Source organism: Chiloscyllium plagiosum, chromosome 7 (assembly GCF_004010195.1).
Source record: "Chiloscyllium plagiosum isolate BGI_BamShark_2017 chromosome 7, ASM401019v2, whole genome shotgun sequence".
Taxonomy (NCBI): Eukaryota; Metazoa; Chordata; class Chondrichthyes; order Orectolobiformes; family Hemiscylliidae; genus Chiloscyllium; species Chiloscyllium plagiosum.
In genome coordinates this window covers 20,914,860-20,922,371 of record NC_057716.1, presented here as the reverse complement: position 1 = coordinate 20,922,371, position 7,512 = coordinate 20,914,860, and positions in this window count along the sequence as shown.

Genomic DNA, 7,512 nt, shown 5'->3' with positions numbered 1-7,512 from the left:
ACAACCTCTTCCGTCGGGCAGAGGATACAGGCGCCCTAACACGTGCACCAGCTGGTTCAGAAACAGCTTCTTCCCTGCCATTATTAGACTGCTTATTGAGGCTAGAGAGTCCATTCATCAATGTAACCTGTATGCCTCTGTCTAAGTCGTTTTGATCTGTACATCCTTGCTTACTTTGATCTGGCTGCACTGCTTGTCAACAAAGCTTTTCACCACACTTGGGTACATGTGACAATCAATCAATCAATCAAAGTGACTCCATAACAACTGAGTCTCTGTGAGGTAGGTTACAGGTGCTAACATATAGCAAGCCAGGTCCATGTGGGCAGCAATTGGGCACTAGAAGCTGGTGATGGCTTGGGTGCTAAAAACTGGTTGCAGCAAATTGATGTCAAGGGCTGAAAGGTTGAGATAGCGGCCATGGTAGTTGTGAAAGATAATTTTCTTAATTGTCACCCATCATCTTGCTGTGTTCAGGAGATTAACATGGTCTAGGGAATGAAATGTTTATCCATAATTTTGCTGCAGTGAGTGTGGGGCAAGCTTGATGGATTTCTGTTGATTTTTGTACACATCACAGTACTGCCCCCTCCTGGTGGGAGGTACCCAGAACAGCATTGTGCCAAGGGTAGACAGAAATGTTCAACAGACTGATTTCCCTGGATGCCTGGCTCCTCCTGTGAAGCGAGGGCGACACCATGGCTATCACTGCTGCTTCACCTGACTTCAATCCCACCCTTGGGTGACTGTGTGAGGTTGCACCTTCTGCATGGGTTTCCTCTGGTTTCCTCTCACAGTCCAAATGATGTGCAGGTTGGGTGAATTGGCCATGGTGTAGTGTGTAGGCTAGGTGGGTTAGCCATGGGAAATGTGGGGTAAGGGTATGAGTGGGCTGCTGTTCAGTGGGTCAGGTGGACTCCACGGGCCAAATGGCCTGCTCCCACCCTGGAGGGACGGGTTCTGTGATTTACATCAGAGTCTGAAGGCGAGGGTCCTGCTTTTTGCCAGCATTTAGCAGAGTGGAAGGAGGTTGAATTGGAACATCTGAAATCCTTCCAGGATGGACTCCACAGATGGTTGCAAGGAGGTTTCCTCTGATGTGAGGGCAACCTATAGGTAGCGAACACAGTCTCAGCGTAAGTGGAAGGCTATTTCGTACTGAGACAGGAAGAAGCCGTTCAGTCACAGACTGGTGAACCCTTTGGAATTCCCCTACCTCAGAGGGTTAGAAGCAGTCACTGAGTGTATTTGAGACAGAGGTCAATAGATTTTTTTAAATATTCAAGACATCAAAGGACATTAGTGGCCATGATCTTGTTGAATAATTGAGCAGGCCAGAGGGGCTGAATGGCCTCCTCCTCCTATTTCCTATGTTGCTAAACATCCGATACATGTTAAATCACACAACATGGAGAGATGGCCTTGGGTATGTACTACTGTCTAAATAATCCTTCTCACCCTGCTTTGACCCTATAGCCCTGCACTGGTTTCCTTTTAAATATTTATCCAAATGCCCTATTATTGAGACTGTTTCTTACTGCCCTTACTGGCAGCACACTGCAGAGCGTGACAACTCAATGTATAATAAAATAAACATTCCTCATCTCCCTCCTGAATTGTTTTGCCAATTAACTGAGGTCTCTGTCCTATGGCTACCTGAAAAGTGGCAGTACTCATTTAGTATATCAAAACCTTTCCGAATTCTGTGCGTTTAAATCGCCCCATAATTTATGCTGCTCTAAGGACAAGCATTCCCACTAGAATCAACTTATTAAACACTTGGGAAATAAAAGTTTTAAAAAAATCTAATTGAATAAATGCAATTTCATTCAGCAAGTTATCATTATTTATTTCAATTTAGCCGCTGATTATGGTGGCTCAGTGGTTAGTACTGCTGCCTTTCAGCACCAGGGCCATGGGTTGGATTCTAGCCTCCGGTGATTGGGGAGTTTGCATCTTCTCCCTGTGTCTGTGTGGGTTTTCTCTCACAGGTCAAAGATGTGCTGCTTGGGTGGATAGGCCACGCTGAAGTGTCCAGGGATGTGTAGGCTAAGTGGGTTATCCATGGAAAATGCTGGGTTACATCGATGGGGTGGGTCTGGGTAGGATGTTCAGAGGGTCAGTGGGCAGAATGCCCTGCTTCTCCGCTGTTGGGATTCTGTGAGCTCATGTTATACTGTGAGTTTTTATTCATTTTTTCTTTAGCCTGGTTGAAATGTTAGATATTTGGTGTCACCTTTTGGTCATTTAAAGGAAAAAGGTGTCAGACACAGTCACACATTTAATTTTTACCTTAAGGCAGTCATGGTGTCAAATTTACTGAATGATCACAATCTGTAGACCCTTGAATGTTAACAACTATTAATCCCCATTGTGCTCCCAAACCCCTCGATCTAGGTATATAGTTTTCACCCCATGTTTGAAATGCAGCCTATTCCATCTTGGAATATAACATGAGAATACTCAGCAGGTCAGACAGCATCGGTGTAGAGAAGGAAACAGTGTTAGCTTTTCAGGTGGGTCACCCATCGCCTGAGCCACTAGATGTTAGGACATGAACAGCTTCTTAACAAAACCAGAGCAAGGGAGTGGGAGCAGCAGGAAATTTACAAGCGACTTGCGATACAGATAGTTCTTCTATAACATGTGTAAACCTGTGTTACAGAAACATCGTGCTTTGGATACAGTATTTAGAGTGTTGGCACTGTAATCACGTTACAGCCACCACACATTTTAAAAGCTTGCACTTTAGAATGTGTCCCCAATTCATCAATCACGCTACAGCGAATTTGTGTACATGAAATGGGCGCTATAGCAAAACAAATTGTAGGGTGGAGGGACCGGAGAAGAGTGAGGGGCATAATGGTGCAATGCAAACAGCATGTGGGGAGGGGATGGCTGAGTAGCATTATTATTGGGCTTTTATTCCAGAGATCCAGGGAATGTTCTGGAGACCCGGGTTTGATTCCTACCTTGGCAGATGGTCACATTTGAATTTAGTAAACTTCTGGGATTAAGAGTCTAATGATGACCATTGGTCAATTTTCGGGAAAAACTCATCCTGTTCGCGAATGTCCTTTAGGGAGGGAAACTGCCGGTCTTGCCTGGCATAGCCTACATGTGACTCCAAACCCACAGTAAGCTGGTTGACTCTTAACTACCCTCTGAGCAATTTGAGCAGGGCAATAAGTGCTGACCTAGGAAGTGATGCCCTTGTGAATGAATAAAAAAAACAAGTGACGAAGGGAAGGAGATAAAAGGGAGAAGCACAAAACCATTTGGGATGGGAGGATAGATTTTCTTCAAGCTGATTCACTCTCTTACATTTTGGTGAAATCCTTTGTCGTACCCAAACAGAATGCTACGATCAGGACGGGCTACAACCGATGGGGTGGAATCTTCGGGGGGAATCCACAAAATTCATCGATGTCATTTTTGTTCAGGTAACAAAGTGATCTGCCGAAACAGGTAAGTGTCTATTCCATCATGGTGTCTTTATTGTCAGATGATGGCCGCACAATTTTTTTTCATGTCCCACTCAAACAATGGGCAATACATGGAACAAGGCAAAATGCAATGACCTATGTGATGTGGATGAAGGCAGAACTTGTATTGTCTCCCAATGGTTTCATTCATGGCTCCTTTTATACAACATGGCCCCAGCTGGAATGAGAGAATAATCAACAATGGTTACATGACTGCTGTTAGGGTGACTTTTCCTTCCCAGAGGTTTTCTTTGCTAAAAACAAATTTCACCTCCTGCTAAAGTGGGGTTCAAAACGATATCCCTGATCATGAGGCCAGGGTCTTTGATTGCTGTCCAGTGACATTACCACTGCTTCTGTTATCCAAAGGAAATTTTTATGTTTGGTCATGGGTGGAGGAGGATATATGGACTCCACTCAAAATATATTTGAATCAGGAACACCTTTCACAATTTTACCTACCGGAATAAACAGCGCTGTACCCACTGTATGACATTACATCCCATGGAGAAAGACTAATTTGGAGGTTTTCCATTATTGTAGTTGCATCACAATGTTAATGCATTAGAGGTCTTGAATAAATGTCCCCAAAACTGGCAGAAGCACACTTAATGATAATGCCAAATGGGGATCAAATACTTAAAAACATTACATTTGCAGGAGCCACAGAGATAAGGCCATGGCTTTAGTTTGAGCTCCCTAAGCTCTGAAGTTTCCTCTGTGAACCCCTCTGCCTTCCCTACTTCTCACTCCTCCATTGACATTTCCTAGAATTAGATGGATTGGCCATGCTAAATTGTGCACTGAGGACAGGGATGTGCAGGCTGGGTCAATTAGCCATGGGAAATACAGGGTCACAGAGACAGGGTAAGGGTCTGGGTAGGATGCTCTTCGGAGGGTCAGTATGAACTCGATGGGCGAATGCCCTGCTTCCACACTGTGAGATTCTATGCTCTGATTCTAAACTCTTTGAGAAGGAGAGGGAAGTCAGTAGGAGAGAATGTAGACAGGAGACATGGGAGAGGTGAGGGGATTGGAGAGAGAGAGAGAGAGAGATGGAAGAAAATCCAAAGGAGAGGTAGATGTGGAGTTGGGGAATATGTGAAAGCATGGGTGAGGGGCATGAGGGCATGGCGTGTCCAGGAAGGGGTGAGAGAGAGGAGGTTGGGCAGAGCTGGGTGTAAACAGTACGGGAAAAGGTAGTGGGGTATTTTGATAGCCCTTTCAAAGAGCTATCATGGGTGCAACTGGCCCATTAGTCTCCTTCTGTGTTTTATGATTCTGTATAACAGAGACAGTATATGGAGACGTGCTATGCAGGGACTAGAGATTAGGGAGATTCTGACCCATTGATACTATGTTCACTACACAGCAGAAAATGTACTGCTGAAACAGACTGTCAGAGCTGGTGAACAGCATCCTGCCTCCATTAAAGCCTGCCATGCAACTATTTCTCTCTAGCCTTTGAGCATTGATTGACTGATTTAGACATCAAGCAACACTTGCTCCAGTGTACTAAAATATGTTGACATTAACTTCATGGCTCTTACATGCAAATCATTTTGTGGGACTGCATGTCACAAAAGGACATTCATTTGTATTAACCAGCACAGAAGCGAAAGAATCAGTAAAAATGTAAGTCTGCCTTTCATTTTCCAGAAGAACTGAAGGGGGCAGCAACAGAAGGGCTTTACAATTAAGCAGCACACATTGGCCAAGCGGCAAATGCAATAGTTTTAAAAGAGCTAACGCAGTTTCCACTTAAAACAGGTTTAGATCAAAGAGATATAAGTGAAAAGCAGTGATTGCATTGAACATTTTGCAAAGATCAGCCTGGAGGTTTACCTATGCTTCACCTAGAAGGTGAAGTGTTCAGCCCATAGTGCACACTACCTGTGATAATCTGTTGGTTAAAATTTAAAAAACTACTGACATAAAGCACACACGTTTCCTCATCTGGATCACTCCAGAAGTATGAACTTTGAAACTTTATTTTCTGGTACGCTGCAATTTACAATAAATGCAGACAATAAATTTCTTTCATCTAAAGCAGAAGGGACATTTGCACAAACTTACAGATAACCATTCCAGTTAGCATTTCAAAACAAGTTATTTATCTGCATATTTTAAAACATCTTCATTCCAACTATGGCCTATAAAAACGTAGAATCACAGAACTGCTACAGTTTAGACAGAGGCCATTTGGCCCTCTTATGTCTGTGCTGGGAGAAAGTGAGGACTGCAGATGCTGGAGATCAGAGCTGAAAAATGTGTTGCTGGAAAAGCGCAGCAGGTCAGGCAGGATCCAAGGGCTTATGCCCTGAAGAAGGGCTTATGCCTGAAACGTCGATTCTCCTGCTCCTTTGATGCTGCCTGACCTGCTGCGCTTTTCCAGCAACACATTTTTCAGCTTACGTCTGTGCTGGCCTTCTACAAGAGCTCGTTCCAATTCCACGTGAGGGACATGTGCCATAACTATGTTCATCCTCCCACCGCATTCCAATGGCTCTTCAAATTGATTCCCTTCAGCAGCTCTTCAACTGGTCGCAAGGATAGTATTTTCTTCAAAGAAATATAACAACAAACAAGTGATTTTGAACTGTTTTCTTCTCAATCATGCGCTTTTTTTTGGTCAAGAATAGGGAGCAAGTTAAGAATTGTACATGCTCCTTCGCGCTCTCAACACTGTCTGTGCATTTTCGGGAATCCTGAGGCATTTTCTCCCATCAGGTTTCCACATTAATTAAAATATGATGCTCTGGCAAAGTTCAAAAAGTGCTCCTGTCCTTCACGGGTAATTGGTTTGCAATCTCAAAGTAAATAGAAAAGGTGGTGACATTTCAGTTTTCAACAAACCACCAGGCACGTTTGCCTCAACAATTAACCCGCTTTTTGTAGGTAAATCTCATACCCCCTCAGATGCATCTTACCATCACCCCCTCCAACCGTCCCACATCAGAGAAGCACCCTCACTTCAGCCCGACAATCCTTCCCTCCCTGTTCCTGTTACCATTGCCAACACTTCCAGATAGCCCTGGAATTGAAAGATAATTGAGAGGGCATTGCAACGGACAATGGAAAAACGGACATGGTAGTATTAATATTAAAACATTGTATTGTTAAAAATAATACGCTTTTGAGCAAAAGTAAGTCATTGGACGTGGAGGATGTTTGATTGTCCAACTGGGAAATCAAGTGTCTATTCACTTACCAAGGACAATGCAACGGTGCAGTCACCAATAGCTGAGATGACCACTGGGGGTGGCTAGGGGCTGGATATTATGTGATGAAACCTCTGGGAAGATGGCTAACCAGAACTGATGCTCTATATCACATTGGCGCTGCTCTTTTCCAGCCAATTACAACCCAAAAGGTATTTTGTTGACCATCGGTATCAATCTGCTGCCCTCTTCCCTTCCATTCACCATTTCTTGTCCAGTAGGAGCTGACTGTGCTTTCTACCCTCATTCTGGCTCGGTGCTTAAGGCTTCCCTCACTATATCCCAGAATTCCATGTAAAAAGAAGTGTGGGCATATTATAATGGCAGCCAGATATGAGGTTAATGCACTCGTGCCTTTTCCATCGTGTATACAATAGTAATGTCAAGTGTAAAGAATCTTTATGTCCCCTTGTTGTCTAGCGATGTTAAAAACCTCGGGTCTGATCTGGGATAAGCTTAAACTGCAAAAAAAAGCCTTTGTCCACAGGATAGGAGAGTGATCAGACACCTTGAAGGGCTCTTGCCCGAAACATCGACTCTCCCGCTCCTCGGATGCTGCCTGACCTGCTGTGCTTTTCCGGGACCACACTCTCCACTCTGATCTCCAGCATCTGCAGTCCTCACTTTCTCCACCTTGTGAAACCAGGCTCCTGGAGCCTCCACATAAAAGACTTTCAGAGCCACATGCCCACTCAATCCCTTCCCACCCTTTCCTGTGGCTGATGATCAGCGTCAACTCCTATGGGTCACTTTGTAATCAAAGTATGATTGTCAGGACATTGCAACGGACAATGCAGAAGGAATGC